The following is a 19,072-nucleotide window of genomic DNA, read 5'->3' on the forward strand; positions in this document are numbered from 1 at the left end:
TCAAGTGCCAAGACAATGTGGTTCTCAGACTCCTGCGTGAGGAACAAAGCTATGACAAGCTGGTATTCTCCTGAACCTGTAAGACATGATCTTTCTGAAGATATTATAGAATCATAGAATGGTTTGGGTTGGAAGGAACCCTAAAGATCATGTAGTTCCAACCCCCCTGCCATGGCAGGGACACCTTCCACCAGACCAGGTTGCTCAAAGCCTCATCCAGCCTGGCCTTAAACACTTCCAGGGAGTGGGCATCCACAACTTCTCTGGGCAACCTGTTCCAGCGTCTCACCACCCTCACAGGAAGGAATTTCTTCCTAATAACTGTTCTAAATCTACCCTCTTTCAGTTTAAAACCGTTACCCCTCATCCTATTGCTACATGCCCTTGTGAACAGTTCTTCCTCAGCTTTCTTACAAGCACATTTCAGGTAGTGAAAGACCACTATAAGGTCCCCCCAGAGCCTTCTCTTCTCCAGGCTGAACAGCCCCAACTCTCTCAGCCTGTCCTCACAGCAGAGGTGCTCCAGCCCTCGGATTATCCTCGTGGCCTCCTCCGGACTCGTTCTAACTGCTCCATGTCTTTCTTTTGTTGGGAGCTCCAGAACAGGACACAGTACTCCAGGTGGGGCCTTACAAGCGCAGAGTAGAAGATTGCTTCTGTTTTCCTTACGCTGCCATGGAAAGTTAAATTCTCACTAAGACAATGAGATGCAAACCAAATAAGCAATTCCATATTTAGGTGTTAATGAGTTTGTAATTGTTTAATGTACCTTACTCTGGTCCAGAAAAACATAGATATATGACAATAGGCATTAAAAACTAAACTTATCCTTTTATCAAATCCACCCACGTAGAAGATATTCAAGAAAAGGTCCATCACGTGCTCAAATCTGGGAAATCTAAAGCAACCCTGGGAAGTAATTTAATTTAAATTAATAACTGTGTATCATTGAAACCATAGTCAAATGGGACAAGAAACAACAGAAATCAAACAGTGTAGATGTTCATTACTCTTTGGGGGTTTTTTTGTGGGTTTTGTTTTGGGGTTTTTTTGTTTGGTTGTTTTTTTTTGTGGTGTTTTTTGTTTTTTTTTTTTTTTTTTGTAGTTGTGAATTTTGCCAACACTCTTCTAGGAGACCTTGGTAGCTTCCTCTCCTGAAGTGTATTCACTTGCAACAATTACCAAAGTCTTTCTGCAGAAGCTTGTTGAGGAAAGCCAGTGAAAAGTATTTCTTCTGGATAGAGAAAACACTTTTTTTTTTTTCTGATAATCAGAAAAGACGGTATATTTGCCAGTATTGTTCACAGTGTCATAACATGAAATAATCGCTGTATATACAGCACAAGTTTTTTTGTCTAATCATCCTGTATTATTATAGTTTATACTTTACTTTTACCTATTTAAATTCTTGATTTTTTTTTTATAACAAAACTAGCATAGGATTATAGCTGCTAAATTCCATGTTAATCTATTTGGTGTTAAGACAATATTTTTGATACTTCTTTACAGCAAATAGGAACAGCCTTGCAACATAGCATATTTTTGTCTCTCCATGTTTTGAGGAAAAAGATATCCAGCCTTATAGTATACTGAGAATAATTTTCTTAATGAAGCACATGAGCTGGCTTAAAGCTACTTATTCTTCTAGATGTACCTAATAAGCCCTTTCTTTCTAAGAAAGAACCTTCTCTTTATCTAGTACCAAGCATGGTTCTATCTCTGGAACTCCTCTGTCCTATTATTGTTTTAGAGTGACCAAGATAGAATGCAGAAAAAATAGCCTAATATGAAGCTGAACAGAGCAAAAATTGTCTAAGTTGTAATATTCAGCTCTGAAATACTTGATTACTGCTGTTGTAGCATCTGAAAGACATAAAGCTATTGCAGCTTCATAAAAACTTTATGTGGTAACATCAGACCTCACTGGAGGATTTGATTACACGCTTAATAATCAGACTAAACCAGTTTGCCTTTGGCAACCTAATCACCATCTGTATTTAACCAAATTAGAGGTGGTGGCTTGTTTTCTTTAGCTTAACTGTGGGGGATTTTTTGTGTGTGGTGGTCTTTTTGGTTTTGTTTCTTTTTTCTTCAGGTTATCATTTAACTGGAAGGTTGACTGAAAATGTTTCAAATAAGCTTCATCGGGTAAGAAGCATTTGTTTGGGGTTGTGTGTGATAAGTGGAAGAGGCGCAATTGCTTTTGTCCTGGGAGTGTGAGGGGTTTGTTTGTTTTTTAAAAACAAATAAATCCTCTTCTTTCTGCGTCTGTTCCTAAGGTGAATATGGTATCTGCCTTTTTCTGTGCTATTGTTTGTCATGAGGATGGCATAGCTCTTCTTTTAAATCCTGTCTTCAAATAATATCCTCTTTCAGTTGTCAGACTTGGTGAATATGTGCACCTTTACACACTCTCTGCAGCCCAGTTGTATGTTTAAGGAAAAAAAAACAACCCTTCTGTATTTATTTTTTGTGGGGAAAATTTGTTTTTACTTTTTGTTGAACCCATTAGCTTTGGTAGTCCCTTAAATGGTATACCAAGGTATGCTAAACAGGAGAATAATTTACTTAAAGATAGCTTTAATGGACCTAAAAATCATCATGTTAAGCAATGTGAAGTATGTGGAGTTTCAGGCAAATAGCCAAATTCCCTTTGACTTTACAGATAAGTTTTCCTCGTTTGGCTTAGAAATCAAATGGCTAAAAGACTTGTAGTGATTCCCAAAAAAACATCTTGGCATATATAGATCACTGCTCTCTGGATACAAGTGTGTTATTCCAGTAATGAGATCATGCAAAATAGCTCTGTGGAAAGGAGGGCACACATGTCAAGACATGTGGATTCAGAAGTGAAGTACCCAGAGTGTGAGAGTCTTCATCCAAAGATCAGCTCTGAGGGGAGAGTTTTCTATTTCAATTAACTTTCCAGACTCTTGATAATTTCTTTTTTCCTTTCAGTGTTTTGCATGTTTAAACTTTTTAAAAAGTTTAAATGTAATAATTAATGATAGAATTAAATATTTTACATTTTAATTGTTCTTAATATTGAGTATTAATATTTGAATAATCCCTGTAAGGGATTGAGCAAGAGTGGCAAAATGCAAAAGAGGGAAAATATTGCTTGATTCTGAAAGACATGCTTAAAGACATTACTGACAAAAAGTTTACAAGCAAATTGCTTAGGGGGAGGAGGATCATTTTAGAAAGAAAGATTTAAAACAGAAAGACACCAAGGGTGAGCAGGGTGTAGTTCAGATCTCTCTCATCTGGATAATATTTCACTCACTGTGCTGAAAAGCTTTTCTGAAATGAAGATGCGTGTTGTCTTTCCATTTTTAGTTCAGCTCTGATTTCATTGGAGTCTATGATGAAAACAAATACGGAATATTATTTGTTACGCAAAAAGCAGTACTATTTGTTTGAAAATACTGGTACTGCTTCTGTTGGATCATGAGGAGGCTGTATGTAGTATGTAGTAGCAATGGAAAATTTTGTTCAAGGGAAGGATAAAAAGTTCACTTTTGGTGGTTGGGATGTCAAATTTCAAAGACATTGCACTAGAAGTTAAAATTTACTTACCAAAAGGCTGCCTATGAAGTACGTGTTCAGTGAAGCTTTTAATTCAGTGTAAATAGTAATGTGAGAAAATGTGGGCATTAGTTGACTAGTAGTAGAAAGTAAAATGCCTTTATCTTCTCCCCCTCACCCTTTCCCTTAATGTTTTTTACAGTATGGATGAATTTCTTACTTGGCTGAAATCAGTATTTTTTTTTTCATCAACTTCAGGTCTTGAAGTTTGCACTATTATCTTAAAATTTCATGGGTGGTGCCCTATATTTTGACATTACATTAAGTCAAATTTTCAGAAGTGAGAACAGGCTTGGATTTGCTACTTTATTTCACTACTTACCCCAAGATACTTTTTAAAAAGGTTGGTTCTTACTAATTTCTGAAGCATGAAGTTCTTTGTAGTGTCTCATGTTGGTCACCTGAAACTGAAAATACAAGTCTCTACATACTGTGTTAATTCACCCAAACTTGGCATGTTACTTGCATATAGGCAAGTGTCATCTTTTTACCTGTTGTTCTTGTGGAGCGTTTACTTTTTAAACAAGCTAATCAATGCCTAGAGTTAACCCACAAGCAAACATGTCACCTCTTGCCACATGCTTGCACTCTTGACACTTCTTGCTCTTCTGAGAGGCATTAATTCAATTCAGCTAAGTAGCGTGGTGTGATCTTGAAAAAGTGCATAACTTTGTTTCTATAGTGAATGATTCTTGGGAGTAGCCTATGTGTTGGTTTAGCATATCCAGATTTTGGTGGTGGAGGGGGGCATAGGGGTGGCTTCCATGAGAAGCTGCTAAAGCTTCCCCTGTGTCCAGCAGCGCCAATGCCACCTGCCTCCAAGATGGACCCGCTGCTGGGCAAGGCCAGGCCAATCAGTAACAATAGCAACACCTCTGTGGTAACATAATTAAGGGGGAAGAGAAAAAAGAAAGAAAGAAAACAAAACAAAACAAAAACAAACAACAAAAAACCCAACAAAAAACAAACCTGTGCATTTTGTAGCCAGAGACAGGAGTGAGTATATGTGACAGGAAACAACTCCACAGACACCAAGGTCAGTGAAGAAGGAGGGGGAGGAGGTGCTCCAGGCACCGGAGCAGAGATTCCCCTGCAGCCTGTGGTGAAGACCATGGTGAGGCAGGCTGTCCCCCTGCAGCCCATGGAGGTCCATGGGGGAACAGATGACCACCCGTAGCCTGTGGAGGACCCCACGCCAGAGCGGGTGGATGGCTGAAGGGCTCTGTGACCTCATGGGAGGCCCATGCTGGAGCAGGTTCCTGTCAGGACCTCTGGTCCCCATGGAGAGAGAGCAACCAAGTCAGAGGAGTTTTACTGGCAGGACTTGTGACCCCATGGGGGCCCTGTGCTGGAGCAGTCTGTTCCTGAAGGACTGCACCCCATGGAAAGGCCCCATGCTAAAGCAGTTCAAGAAGAACTGTCAGTCATGGGAAGGACTCATGCTGGTGAAGGTTATGGAGGACACTCTCCTGTGTCAGGGACATGGGAAGAGTGTGAGTAGTCCTCCCCCTGAGGATGAAGGAGCAGCAGAAACATGTGATGAACTGACCCCATCCCCTATTCCCTGTCCCTCTGTGCTGCTGCGGGGGGGAGGTAGTAGAAAATCAGGAGAAAAGCTTGGGAAGAAGGTAGGGGTGAGGGGAATGTGTTTTAAAATTTAATTGGTGATAAATTAAGTTCATTTTTCCCCAAGTCAAGTCTGTTTTACCTGTGACAGTAATTGGTGAGTGATCTCTTCCTGTCCTTCTCTTCACTTATGAACCTTTTGTTATATATTTCTCTCCCCTGTCTAGCTGAAGAGGAGTAGTGATAGAGCAGCTTTGGTGGGCACCTGACATCCAGCAGGGGTCAACCCACCACACGTGTAGGTTTGAAAAGCTGGTATATGCTCTTTCTCTGCCTTTCTTGGTACAGAAATCTAAAAATGTCAAAGCTAATCTCGTGTTTAAGTTACTTAAAATAAGATAAAAGATTCCTTGTCCTCTCATGTAAAACAAGGGCTTCAGTCTCGGAGAAGAACACATTGTTTCTGGTGTCTGTAAAAGTCATGGCTACAAGAGAGCACTGAGATTTCCTTGGTCGTGATGGTAAAGACTGGCGAGTAGAAACTAGTGCCTTGTTATCTGTCTTTCATGGTATTAACACTTGCCACATAGCCTTGGAAATGGACTGCCTTGTATCAGCTGTGAGATATCAGGGACATGTATGGGGTGAGATCATTGTGTGCCTGTGATTTCCCAGTTTGAAGTGAAAGAAAGTGACAGAAAGGCAGTCTCAGCAATTAGTGAAGTTTAAGGAAGACACTGGAAAGCACATTAAGTGCTTCTCATGGCCATTTATATCCACTTAGTATCTTGTGATGAATCTGAATTGTGTTGGTGGGTACACTGGGTGTCGGCAGTGTGGTGGCTGCAGGGGTGGTCTCTGTGAGGAGAAGCCAGGGCTGCCCCTGGGAGGGGGTTTCCTCTGGGAAAACATATTTAAGAAGGGGCAAAAAAACCAATGCCACACAGGTAGAGGAGGAGGAAACAAAAAGTGTGAGAAACAACAGAGGGAACACAAAAGTTGAAGGAGGAGGAGGAGGAAGAGGAGGTGGTGCTCCAGGCACTGGAGCAGAGATTCCCCTGCAGCCTCTGGAGAAGACTACAGTGGAGCAGATATTTGCCTGCCAGTATGTGCCACACCAGAGCTGTGTGGTATTTCCTGAAAGAATCGCAGCCTGGGGAGAGTCCGTGCTGGAGCCCATGGGAAGAGCCTGTGGAAAGGACCCATGCTGGAGCACAGGAAACGTGTGAAGAAGAAGAAGCAGCAGCAGAGGCAAACTGTTATGGACTGACCTGACTGCACCTTTCCCATTCCCCTGGGCTACTGGGGAAGTGAGGAAGAGATAGAGCAGTCAGGAACTGAAGGAGTAAAGCTGAGCCTGGGAAAAAGAGGGGTGGAGGGAAGGTGTTGTTTTAACTTGTCTTTGTTTCTCACTATCCAAACCTAATTTAATTGGCAGTAAATTAATTTTCCCCAAGGCGAGTCTGTTTTGCTGGTGCTGGTAATTGGTAACGGATCTCCCCGTCTTTATCTCGACCCACTGTCTCTTTCATCTTATTTTCTCTCCCCTTCTTTGAGGATGGGGAGTGAGAAAGCAGCTGGGTGGGCATCTGGCAGCCAGCTAAGGTCAGCCCACCATTAGGTGGTTCTTTAAAGCTAATTATTTCAGGCACCAAAAGATAATTTTTTAAGAGACAGGCATTTGGAATATCAGACAGTTCTTCTACAGCTTGTAGAAAATCTACTAAGCTCACAGACTCTACTGGTAAGTACATCTAGATACAAGTAGTTATGTAATTGGAGTGAATATTTAAGGGTACCCGTCTCAGCAGGTGTATCTCTGTATATTTATATGGATAATGAGGTCATTTTCAAAGTTCCCTGGCCCTGAACACTCAAACTATTGTATAGGAAACCTTCCTGGTATCTACTAATTCTCTTTGGTATTATGATACTTCCCGTGTTCATCTAGGTCCAAAGTTGGACAGTTTTAGTTGGAATGGGGTAGGGGCTTACAGCTAGTTCTGAGCATCCTAAGATCTTTGCCAGGAGGAATAATGGTTATAAAGGTGACTTCTTTCTCTTCTTTGCCAGGAGGCACTTAATGTTGATTGTTTCTTCCTGCTCAGTCTTAGAGTCCACTTGGGTTTATTTTTATGCACTTTTTTACCATGGTCTGCGTGTGTCTTTTCTTTTCATTGGTTTTCAATTACTTAATTCTTTTATTCTCTTTATTTCTAAAGTTTAGTTTTTACTGGAACAAGGCACTTCTGCAGTGACTGAGGGGTGTGTGTGTGTTTTTCTGTTGCTTTAGATCTGGAGCAACATTTTTTCATGTTTTATGTAATCTTTTTCCACTTTGAGGTTTTACCTGCAGCTTGCATTTTATGGGAAAAATGATATCCAGAAACTCACATCTGTGGGTGATTCTTATTCTTGAGAGGCTTTTTTTCCCTTTACCAGGGTTTCAGAATTGGAAGTCTTAGGAAATATCCTGCCCACATATGCATTCATACTGTAAGCAGACAGCTGGTACTTCCTTTCATTATCCACAATACACCAGCAGGTAGATAAAAGGAGGGATTCTGTGTTTTGCACAGCCTCTGAAGGGTCTGGTAAGCTGTTCAGGTCGAGTATGGAAGTACTCATGTAGTCTGACAACATGAATTCCTCAGGAACTTTGTACAGTAGTAAGGGTTTCTCCAAGTTCCATTTCTGCTCATACATATGTGTTTATGCTCATATCCAGAAAACATGGCTTGCACTTTATTGCATTTTGTTGTTTTTATGCACAATGGAAGAACTGTATGTTCAGATTCTTCTTGGGCCCTTTTAACATTTCTTAGTACTCACTGAAGGGGAGAGCTGCAAGCTAGAATTAAGACCTTGGGCTGAAAAACATATGTGTTAGTTTGGTTGGATATCTTTTCTTGAGACGAGTATAAAATGTCAATGGTATGCTTTTTTTTAATGGGCCATCTCTTAAAGTGATTGAGCAATTTGTTATGGTTGGCTGAAATCAACCAGCTCTGTGAGAGTCAAGGAAATTGTACTTGGTTTATATGCTTCCACCACCCTCTCTTGTAAGTTTCCCACTCTGTTATCTTCCTTCATTTGTCCTTTTCTTTTAGATAAAGAATTGGGACATCAGAGAGATAAGAATTAAGTATTTGAGCTTTAGTTTGGCTTGAAATTGGGGACAAAAGCAATATTTGACCTTCAGTTTCAAAGCTAGAACTAGCACTGATTTTAACTAGCTATTTTAAGGCTGCAGAGCCTATATCTTCCTGAATTGCTGTTGGTTATCATATTTGTCAGGGTGCCTGAGTTTGCATTCAGAAATGCATCTTAAATCTGAGTGTCATGGACAGATTGTGTAATACAGCACAATTGCTAATGAAATACTATACACAAGCCATTTTTTAGTTCCCATCTGGTACCAGCACATGGAAATTTGTCAGCATTGTTAAGGACAGCTCTGTAAAGTGCAGGGTTTTTTTTCAATCCCAAGTGTTCAAAATGATCCTACATCACAAAGGATTGCTGAGGAAGAAGGATCATTGTTTGTTTTGCTTTTTTCCCCTTTGCTTAATTAGATTCTTTTTTTAAACATGGACATGCAAAAGACGTCGATAAGGTTCCCATCTTCAGACTTAACAAAGCAAATATGAGGGCTTTCTTTTTGTCCTTTTACGTTAGGAATTATTTGACCTGTCTTTTAAATGCCCATCAATCTTGCAAAGTGTAAAATGCAAACTGAAAGTACTAAAGGATTTCCCCATTTTAAAGGATTTCCTTATTAATACTTTTATTTCCTGCAGCTGATCATGCATCATTTTCAGGTCTCAGACTGTTTGCTTACCATAAAGGAGACCTTTCCAAATGTTGCTGCTTTTTAGGTCTTGACCTCTTTGCTTTCAAAACAGTATTGATACCAATTTCAGTCTGAGCTGTACTTTTTATGTGGTTTTAAAGAATAGAGACTTGAAATGCATCACTCTGGGAGAGTCACACTCACTAAACCACGCTGAGTCATATTCTTGGCTAGCTTGGCTACTATGCATGTATGTGGCTACCCATATGGATACGGAAAATAACTCCTTTGTACCACATCGTATGTTTGTTTGAGAAGCCCATTCCTGTACTTGCCACAGCCTATTATTTCTAAGAAAAAGCCATCTTTAAGACTTCGGATCTTGTGTAAACAAAATGAAATTGCTTCTCTTTTCCCCATTTTCCTTGAAAAGGCTGCAGGTGGACTTGCTTCTGCAACGGCTTTGATTTAAACCTTGTTCCTATTTTTTCTGGGTATGGGAAACATCCTTCCTCTCTCTGCCTTAATTGTGGACTGACACAGCTCTCCATAGACATAAGTGCTGCTGAGCATGCTAAGATGGACAAGGAAAATAAAAGAATATGAGGTAAATAATTCCTTTCATTAAAATCTCTTTTATACTATTAGATCTTCTTCCTTTGATCCCTCAGCTTAGTGCATAGTAAGGCATTTGGCCCTCTAGAGTTGATTGATGCTTTAACAAGAGCCCTGTGTTATACTGCTTTACATATTGTTACAGAAATAATTAACTTAAGAGTGCCAAATAAGCCAGCAATAAGAAAACAAAACACTTTGGTCCACCCTCGCAGCAGCAACACTAGAAGGTTGTAACAAGAAAAATGCTGTGTGAGGCTGGAAAGATGGTTTCACAGGACAGTTTCTTACAGGCTGCCTGAAGGTACCTCAAAAAGCAAATGCAGCCCCAGTTTATGGCATCTGTAATGTGATTTTAAAAAATGTGGAACCTTGTCTGACTGGTGGCTTATTCTATATTAGATAGAGAACTCTTTTCCCCTTGACAAGTAGAGTAAGACAGACAACAATTAATGTTTTTTTGGTTTTTGTTTTGTTTTGTTTTTTCCTTACAAATATATGGCTCTCATATACTTGGAGAACATCTGGCAAACATATAGCAGTATTTGAGACATTTACCTCCCTGTGCTAGTGCACGAGGTATGTCCTGAATTTTACAGGCAATAATATTGGTTTTTGTCATCTTAGGTAGCTACCAAAACTTCCCAGCTGACCACTGTCTAATATTGTGGTAATAATATCAGTGGTCCATTATAAAGGAACACTAAAGTATTCCTGAAAAAACCTGCTGGAAACAAGTCTAAAAAAAGGATATTTGAGGCTATTATTTCAGGAAGCCCTAAGTAGGCTATGCTGTTGCATAGCAACAGAGCCAGGCAGTCCTTAGACTCTAAAGTAGTCTGTATACATGGGAACAGAATGCAAAAATTATTGAAACCTTGAAAAATGTAAGGCTGAGACTGAGGGGAAACCAAAGTAAAATGACATGTGATACAAAATTTGAATTCATTGTGTGGGATATAATAAATTGAACTGCTTTTAAGTTACAAAACCTGAAATGCTGTCAGCCAAATTGTGCTTTTTGTAGCTGCTAGATAGTAATTAAAAGAAAGGCAGAATGTCTGGTGGTTTGGGAAAACTTAATTCAAATGTAAACTAGATGTCAAATGCCTACCACAGGAAAAAAAATTGCATGGAAAAGTTCATTTTTTATTGACAAGCCAAGAAGTTGATCAAATATACCATGAATGAAATACTGATTAATATATTGTGGCACAAAGAGGTTGAAGTACTTATATTATTAAAAAGCTACTTATGTCGTATTCACGGGTCTCCAGGCTGGCCAAGTGGTATTTATCTTTGTAAATACTGAAAAGTATGATGTCATTGGGTGTATTCTTGGCAAACTACAAGCTTGCATGTGAAATGTGGGATCTTAGCAGAAGCAGATTACACTCTAACAGCTTTGGTTTTGCAAGAGGTAATCTGATTTTATTAAAAGCAAACATAGGAACCAATATTTAATATTTAGTAATATACAATTGTGGATGGTCTTGCTATCAATAAAGGCAAATCCCCTCCTTCCAGTACTGTTTTTGTGACTGCCCAAGAAGAAACAGTCATAAGCTCTCAATCTTTTCTGTTCTGGATGCTGCAACAAATACTTTCATGATGAGTCATGACTGCATGATTTTAAAAGGTAGTCATATACAGACAGTTGAGCTATTGCACCAGAACCTGCTGAAAAGATAAGTGATACAATAAATGTTGCATCTGTCTAGTAGCTTACAGCGTCTTAAAGGTTTGAGGAAAGTGTCATGGAGGGGTGGCAGTTGTTTTTTAAATACTGAAGAAGAGTTTAAGAATAGGTAAACTGTGGAGCATTTAGATATTTTTAGTACTTGATAGCTAGACTACATATTGTACCCAAACACTGAAGAATCCTAGCAAATAGGTGTGGAAGAGACCTTATGAAAATGCTGGTGCATCCTCTTGTCCACACGGGATAATGTATAACCTAAGTTTTAAATGCTGTCATGATACTGTTATCTAGACATTTTCTTTTAGCTGTTTTAACTGCATGCTTTCCCTCTGAAATGCTTTTGTTACCTTCAAACTGCTGTTGTAGATGCTGTAAACACATCAATCAAATTGTCAGAATGCAGAACATCACAAAATGCAGACTTCAGTTAACTTGGGAATGGGAGCAGTGTAATAAAAAGGATAACATATTAAGCCAAAGCTCTTGCAGTCAGATAATAAGAAAGAAGGTCTTCTAAGACAACCTCATCCGTTGCAATTTCAGAGGAAAATGGGTATTGTAATGATATGAGTATATTCTGGAAACAAAGTACACACCATAATTGTGTTAGATCTTGGTCCAGCAGTAAGTGGTAGAAATACTCTGTGTTCCAAGGATGGAAAACTAAAACATTTAAGAAGGGATCATCCGGGAAAGTGATATTTGTTTCTTAGTAAATAAGCTCCACAGTGTTAAAAGGAGTCTTTTTGCTGACTAGTAAATACAAGGATGCCATACAAAGAATTAGTATAAAATATTGTTAGACACCTGACCAGGTTATTTGTCCATTGTAAGATGTGTGAGGCTTTCCCCCTCCTCCCATAAAAGTCTTTTCAGTAAGCCAAGCCCCTCATTCAAATCCATGGCCCTGTGTGAAGTCCTTGACTCAAGTTAACCCACCAGGTACCTTTTGGTAGAGCAGCTTGAGGAAGTCCTTGACTCAAGTTAACCCACCAGGTACCTTTTGGTAGAGCAGCTTGAGGAGTCCACCACTGTCAAAGCTACCTTTCTGGATGTACAGGCTTAAGTGGTTTCTCTAACTGAACTGAGTTCTCTAAGGCAATTGCTTCATCCTCCTCATCTCCGTCTGCTTTTATTCTTCCCAGTCTTGTCCTCCAGACAGAGTACCGTTTTAGATGGTATCTCCTCACCTGAAATATGATTCTTCATGCCCATATTGTGGTTTTATAATTCCAGCATACTCCCCCCAACGCAGCATGCACATAGATAAGTCTTGGCAGTGCTAGCCAATAACTAATTGCTAACCATTACCTTTACTGACATTTTAAAACAATGAAGAGCAAGACTCGCATTAGTTCTTACCCTAGCATAACAAAGCTATGTATTTTATCAGATTGGGCATATATTAATGTGGAAGAGATGCTCTGCGTTTCTTGGCTTGTAACTAGCTAAAGATCATGAATCTTCTACTTAGTTTCATGGTTCATTGTTAGGAATTGCAACAGCTATAATAAATTACGTGGGGATGTTTAGCCATTCAGATCTATAGTTCAACTGGGTATTTCAGCCCTTATAGATGAATGGAGGCTGCTTTGCACCATGGAGCTATTTCTTAAAAAAAAAACAAAACCAAACCACAGCTGGTTCCCATTTAACTGGAAAAGTACACAATAACGTGTTGCATACTGTCTGTGCGCCATTTCGTGTTTGATTTTTTTTCTTCTTTTAATGAGGATGAAGTCTTTTTTTCTTGTTTGTTTTGACCTTAAAAGCATTGGCACTAGTAAAATAACATCTAGCAAGATGTCCCCTTCCATAGCATTAACCTTCTGCCAAAAATTGGAAATCTGATAGAAAACCCTTTATCTGAGTGGCTTCCTCGTTATCACCTTGTACTGCTGATTGTTTAGAAGGCTCATACTGGTCTGCGCGTAATTCACAGAACTATTTTGCCATCAGACCTTCAGTTAAAAGTTGGCTAAACCTATGCCTTTTTTTTTTTTTTTTTTGTTTAGTTGAAAGTTGTCTATAAGGATTACAGAGGCTCACAGCAGTTTGACCCCAAGTGTTTGCAGACTATTGATCGTGACTCTTCAGTGTTTTGTTCTTTCCCCCCCCCTCCCCCCATAAAGCTATATACATGTTGTTGTATGTAGCAGTGAATAGAGGAGGCATGGTTGTTACAAAAATAGTCACTATAGTGCTATGGTTGTTTTGGTTCTCTAAACCAAATAGACATCAGAGACTCAGCTCTGTTTTCTAATGAGAATTGTGCTGATCAATACCTTTAAAGCACTGGCTGTGCAGGCTGGTACTTTTTGATGGAAGTTTCTGAGAGAAAGAACTTCTAACATGCATCTTGAGTTAAGGACAAGGTTAGCAAGATACAGAGAAGCTTCATAAGCAAAGCCCACACAATGTTCCCCTTCCCCTCCACTGAATGTCCTGATGCTAAGCAGACATCTACTGTATATTTTTGCAGAAAGTCTTTTCTTTTTTGCACAAAGCCTTTCCAAGCTGTTAGTCTGTGAATCCTCAATAGACTGGGCTTTTCCAGTAATCCAGCAGTTGAGGAAGAGCTTTTTCCTGTTGAGGGGTGTATTTCGTGTCTTAAAACTCTTCTGTGGGCTTGCTTCTCACGTTATTTCTTTGTTCCAAAAGAAGTGATGCTGGATTGCTATATAGGAGTCCCAGTGGACAGGCTTTCCCCAAAGGCTGAAACAGTTCCTTTTGAAGAAAACACTGTATTTGTTCAGTATTGCGTTAACCCTGCTCCTTGGTTCAGAGCACAGCACCGTTCTAAATGAATCAACTGCAGTGGTGCATACCTGGCTTCATCCTCCCGGAACCCTGTAACATCGGCCTTCCCACGGCTCAGATGGATGTGGGGATGCCTTGCAGGGCTGCCAGGTGCATGTTACATGAGGAGCTTGACAGCTCCCATCTTGCTTGAGGCCCGTATCCATCTTTATGGTTATGAGGTGCTATAGCAATGGATTTAGTTGTTTCTATTATAGAGTATCAGAGCATCCTGAAAATTGATGCTTTAACTCCCTTCTTCCCGTCAGAAGCTAAGAGGTCCATTCACCAACTGCAAGTAAAAAAGTCACGAAGCAATAGATGCACCTCTTCTCAAACACGTTTTGTTTGCCATTCAGGATCTTTTTATGTCGAGCAGTGACTCATGATGGTAGATAGTAGCTCACTCTCTTTTATTCCCTAACATAGAATCCCCATGTGGATACTTAAATGTTGTGATTTGTTTCCTGCATAGGGTGTTAAATAATTTCAAAATATCAAAACATTTATTATTTATAATTCTTTCCAATAACCTCAATAATTGTCTGTAGGAATGACATCTTATATATTGTATCTTTCCAAAGAACCAAAGTATCTATAGTATAGCTGCATTGATTATATTTGGGTTTTTCTAATTTGCTGCTGCTGTTTCATTGTCCATTTTTATGGAATAGTGGATTTGTGAATGAAATTAAGTGGCAGATGAGAGACCAAATCCTTATGGTCATGGCCATAATGAAATTTGCTTGAGCAAGGGCATAGTAAGAATGTAACTATTTGGCTTTTAGTTCTGTAGATCTATTTAGGTAAAATATAACTTAGATAACACAGAAGGAAAACCTGTTAACTGTCTTAGTGAATGATCTCTTTGTATAGGTTATGAGCTGAACAATATCCAACCTCATAGTGCTTTTTTATGCAGATTTAAAAGAGCTTCTTAATTTCTTTCTGGTTAAAAAAAAAATGTCAGATGGTTATTTTCTTTGTTCTGTTTCATTGTTTAACCAGTTGAATTGCCCATTGTTAACTTAGGTCTTAACTAATTTCTGTTAAGATCTTATTATTACTAGGAGTACTACATATACTATGTTCACAGTAAAAATATGTTAACTGTCAAAAAGGTAAGTGACTGTTCTACATTAGTATTTTATAGAGGTGGTCACTTCAGAAACATCAGTCAGACAAAACCACATAAGGGATTTTCAAAGTGCATATCAAAATACTGTCCAGCTTGCTAGTTGGCATGGACATTTATATTTCCTTTAATTGGCTTTCAAAATTTAATGCTATTTTCTTGATCATCTGTGTCTGTGCAAAAGTAACACTATTGTATAGCACAACAGATAGAATCCCTTGTGGAAGGAGTATACTTTTGTTAAATTGTTCCTCTGTTTCTGCTTTCAACATAGCAGACCATGCATGAGGTGGGAATCTAGGTACAGCTTCACACAGAATCACAGAATGTTAGGGATTGGAAGGGACCTCAAAAGATCATCTAGTCCAATGCTTGCTGTGGAATAGAGCTGCCTCCTTACTGGAAAGAGCCCTGTCTCTAAGATAAGGCTAGATTTGGAACCAAAATTTATTTTAAAAGCATAATTATACACCTTCTCTAAAACAGACATGCTATTAAATGACAAGTTCTCTTTTTTTTTTTTTTGTTCTTTTATGAAAGCTGAATATACATAATTATATTTAAATAATCTGCTGATCGTGATACAACACTTAGCAGCCAAAGCCTGAGAGAGTTTTATTTGAAAATCTCTTATTCAATGCCATCATTAAGCATATATGGAGGAAGAGGGGGAGTAAATGTTGAAGGATCGTATCTCTTGGTGCAGGTTCGTCAAGAAAATGGCAGCTCTCCTATGCTAGCCAGCAACATATACTAAATCCCATAGACAAGCCAGGTGTCAAAATGCCTGTTTCTTACTCTGTCTTCCTTTTAAAATAATAAATACCAATTAGTGAAGATACTTTAAATGTGTTTGGGCCTCTCTTAGGTAGCTAGTCCCTTCAACAAGCTGAATTCGACAACCCTAGGTCCTTCTAGCCCATAAACTGTGTAGACATTGATTTTTAATTTACGCTGGTATGCCACATAATTTCTGTACTTTCACTTCCAAACAATGGCACTGTGTGACACTTGGTTTCACTGAATGGTTATGGAATGCAGTCAAATTGGGGTTTCATTTGTGAAGCCATCGCTAACTTTTTAGGTTTTTTTTAAACTTCTTTCAATAAAACCAAAGGACGTAGAAGAAGGAAAACAATTGTAGAAATTTGATAGTTACCTTCAGAAACTTGGGGGATAAGATTTGTTATATATAGCATGGAAATAGAAAATTTAACACAGAAACTGGATTGTGGAGATCAAGGAGTATTCCAGGAACTTTCTGAAAACACAAATACTGATTCTTCCTGTTGTTGTCATTCTTGTTTATTCCTCCTGCACTCTCTGGATACTAATTCTACTCCTTAGGGTGCTTACTTGTAAAACTTCTTCATTTGCATAGGATATAGAAGTAGGCCTTTTGCAGATGTAGCAGTATGTGTTATCCAGAATATTCATTAATAATACAGAGATGTCTTGTTGCACTGGCTAAAATCCAAGATAGCAACTATGCCTATCTACCTTCCTCATCCTCCATAATTCTTTAAGTGCTTTCGACTAATTTTCAGCACAATTTTATTTGGGAGGAAATAGCTGGGAGGGGAAAGAGGCAAAAGTCTAAGATACCCACATTTCTAGAAGTTTTATGAAAATAAGAAACTGAGGAAAGGAAAGATGCTGTATTAAAATCCCCAAGGCTAACCCGTTATCAGGCAAAGTGACTATACATGGGGGGAAATACAAAGCACAGCTGGCAGAGACTTCAGATGGGATAGTACCTTATCAGTTACCAAGGAATCCAATCCTGAGACAGCAGGTTTCATTAGTCCTTAAGCTCATGGAACTGCTTTATTTAATTTGCTGGTTCAGTTGACAGAAGCAGTGAGATTTGCAGCCTTCTTTTTTCAATTCAATACTATGTAGCAGAGTACTGGTTTTGCAACTTAAAAAAAAATAAATTTAAAAAAAATTAATTACTAGAACTAGCGTGACTGTGACCACAATCTTTAATGCAGGAATATCTGTTAGTGTAATTAGTTAGGAAATTCAAATTATGTTTCACAGAACTATTAGCAAATTCCAATCCTTCCACAGAAACTAAAGGAAAAAAAGGTTTTTTGGAGTGAATGGTAATTCCTTAATGACTGGTTCAGTGGATAATTACAGACTGCTGGGCATTGAGCCATTCATTGGAAGGGGAGCTCTCGGGTGATGTCAGTGGAGTTCCATATTTATGCAGTCATGTCTCAAGATAATGCCAATACAAAACAGAATGGTGTTTGACATTTAGGAGAAGATGCAGACAGGATAACTTGGAAGTGCTAATAAATGTATGTTTGGTAACATTCTTTTTTGATGAGAATGTTGTTAGTAATGCCATATTGAGCCTATAGAAAATGAAGGTTTAAAATAAAGTTCTCCACAAGCACATTTTCCTGTGGCTCTATAGCTTGTTTCATAGCTAAAATAAAATAAGCTCGAGATTTCCCTCAATGTTCTCCATGTTTTATGGAATGTTTCAAGAAGATTATAATCTTGCAGAAGAGTATTCTGTGGAGTGCAGTTTGTACAGTCCAGGAATTGTTCATGGAGTGCAACATTGCTCATTTTGCCATCCTTACAGCCCTATAGCTAGTTCCACCTTAGTCATAGTCTTCTCTGCTTATTCTGTTCCTGTTGCACTGATATGCAGCTTCCAAAGTAGCAAAAGAATATTCTTCTCTATGGTGTTTTTTCTACACTAAAATGAAATTAATATCTTGGCAGGAGTGATAGCTACAATGACTTTGGACTGGTGCTATGCTAATGACAGAAGCCAAGCCTGTACATTGATTACTTGCAGGTTTTGCACTTCCTTTTCTACAGGCCAGTTGCAATAAAAGGCATGAACAAATGTAACTTACGTAAGTTTCACTTAAAATCTTTTATCTTCTGTTCTTAGCTGGATTATATTCTTCAGTGAACAGGTCAGATAAGTCTGAAAACTTGTGCTATTTTTTCACCTTATCACAACTGCCCTCACTTTCCCTTCACCTCTGCAAGTTATATGCTTCATTACTACATGGTTGATACATTTGACATTGAGATGTTTGCACCTTGTCAAAGAACAAATGGTAGATTTCTCATTTGCTTCAATATTCTTTCAGTGTTTCAAGAAGAGGACATTTCATGGGAAGAAATGCACATGCTTTCATACTCACAAGAGCATTTGTTAATTGAGAGGCACTGCACTATATGTGTCAGGCAGGCTTTCAGTCAATGCTGACCTCTTTCCATTCCCTGTTTTTTTGTTGCTAGGTTTTGTGGGTTGTTTTGGGGGTTTTTTTGTTGTTGTTTGGGTTTACTTTGAGGTTTGGTTTGGGGTTTTTTTAAAGTAGTTTCTTGTTCCATAGTGGTTGTTGATAGGAGTAAAATTATCCTGTCAGCCGTTCAGCATTTGGTGTGGGACACAAAAGCTTGATACAAATTAACTTATTTTTAAGTCAGTCTTGCAATGATACTTGATAGACTAAATAAAAGATGGTGCAGAACCCTTGGCTTCTCAAATGCATACAGCTGACTGAGAAGTTGGGGAGGTGAGGACTAGAATGAAGATGAAGAATGGACAGGATTTGTGAAGTTACTCAGAGTTGAGGGTGTAGAGGGGTTAGCTGTTGTCGTTTATGTATCTAATTTTAAAATAAAAAATGTTTATATAATGAGGGTTTTCTCTTTTTTTTTTTTTTTTTTTTTAAGAGAAAGGTGAATCTTTTGCTGCTGTTTGTGATGACTTCAGGGGCTTCAGTGTCTAGCAACTGCAGTAGGAACTGATTAAAAAGATTTGGATACTCTATGCAAATGTAAAATTTCAGCTCCTTTAGTAATAATAACTAAAGCTTCTCAGTACATGCAACTG

The sequence above is a fragment of the Antrostomus carolinensis genome, unplaced genomic scaffold (assembly GCF_000700745.2).
Source record: "Antrostomus carolinensis isolate BGI_N321 unplaced genomic scaffold, ASM70074v2 scaffold11086, whole genome shotgun sequence".
Lineage (NCBI taxonomy): Eukaryota > Metazoa > Chordata > Aves > Caprimulgiformes > Caprimulgidae > Antrostomus > Antrostomus carolinensis.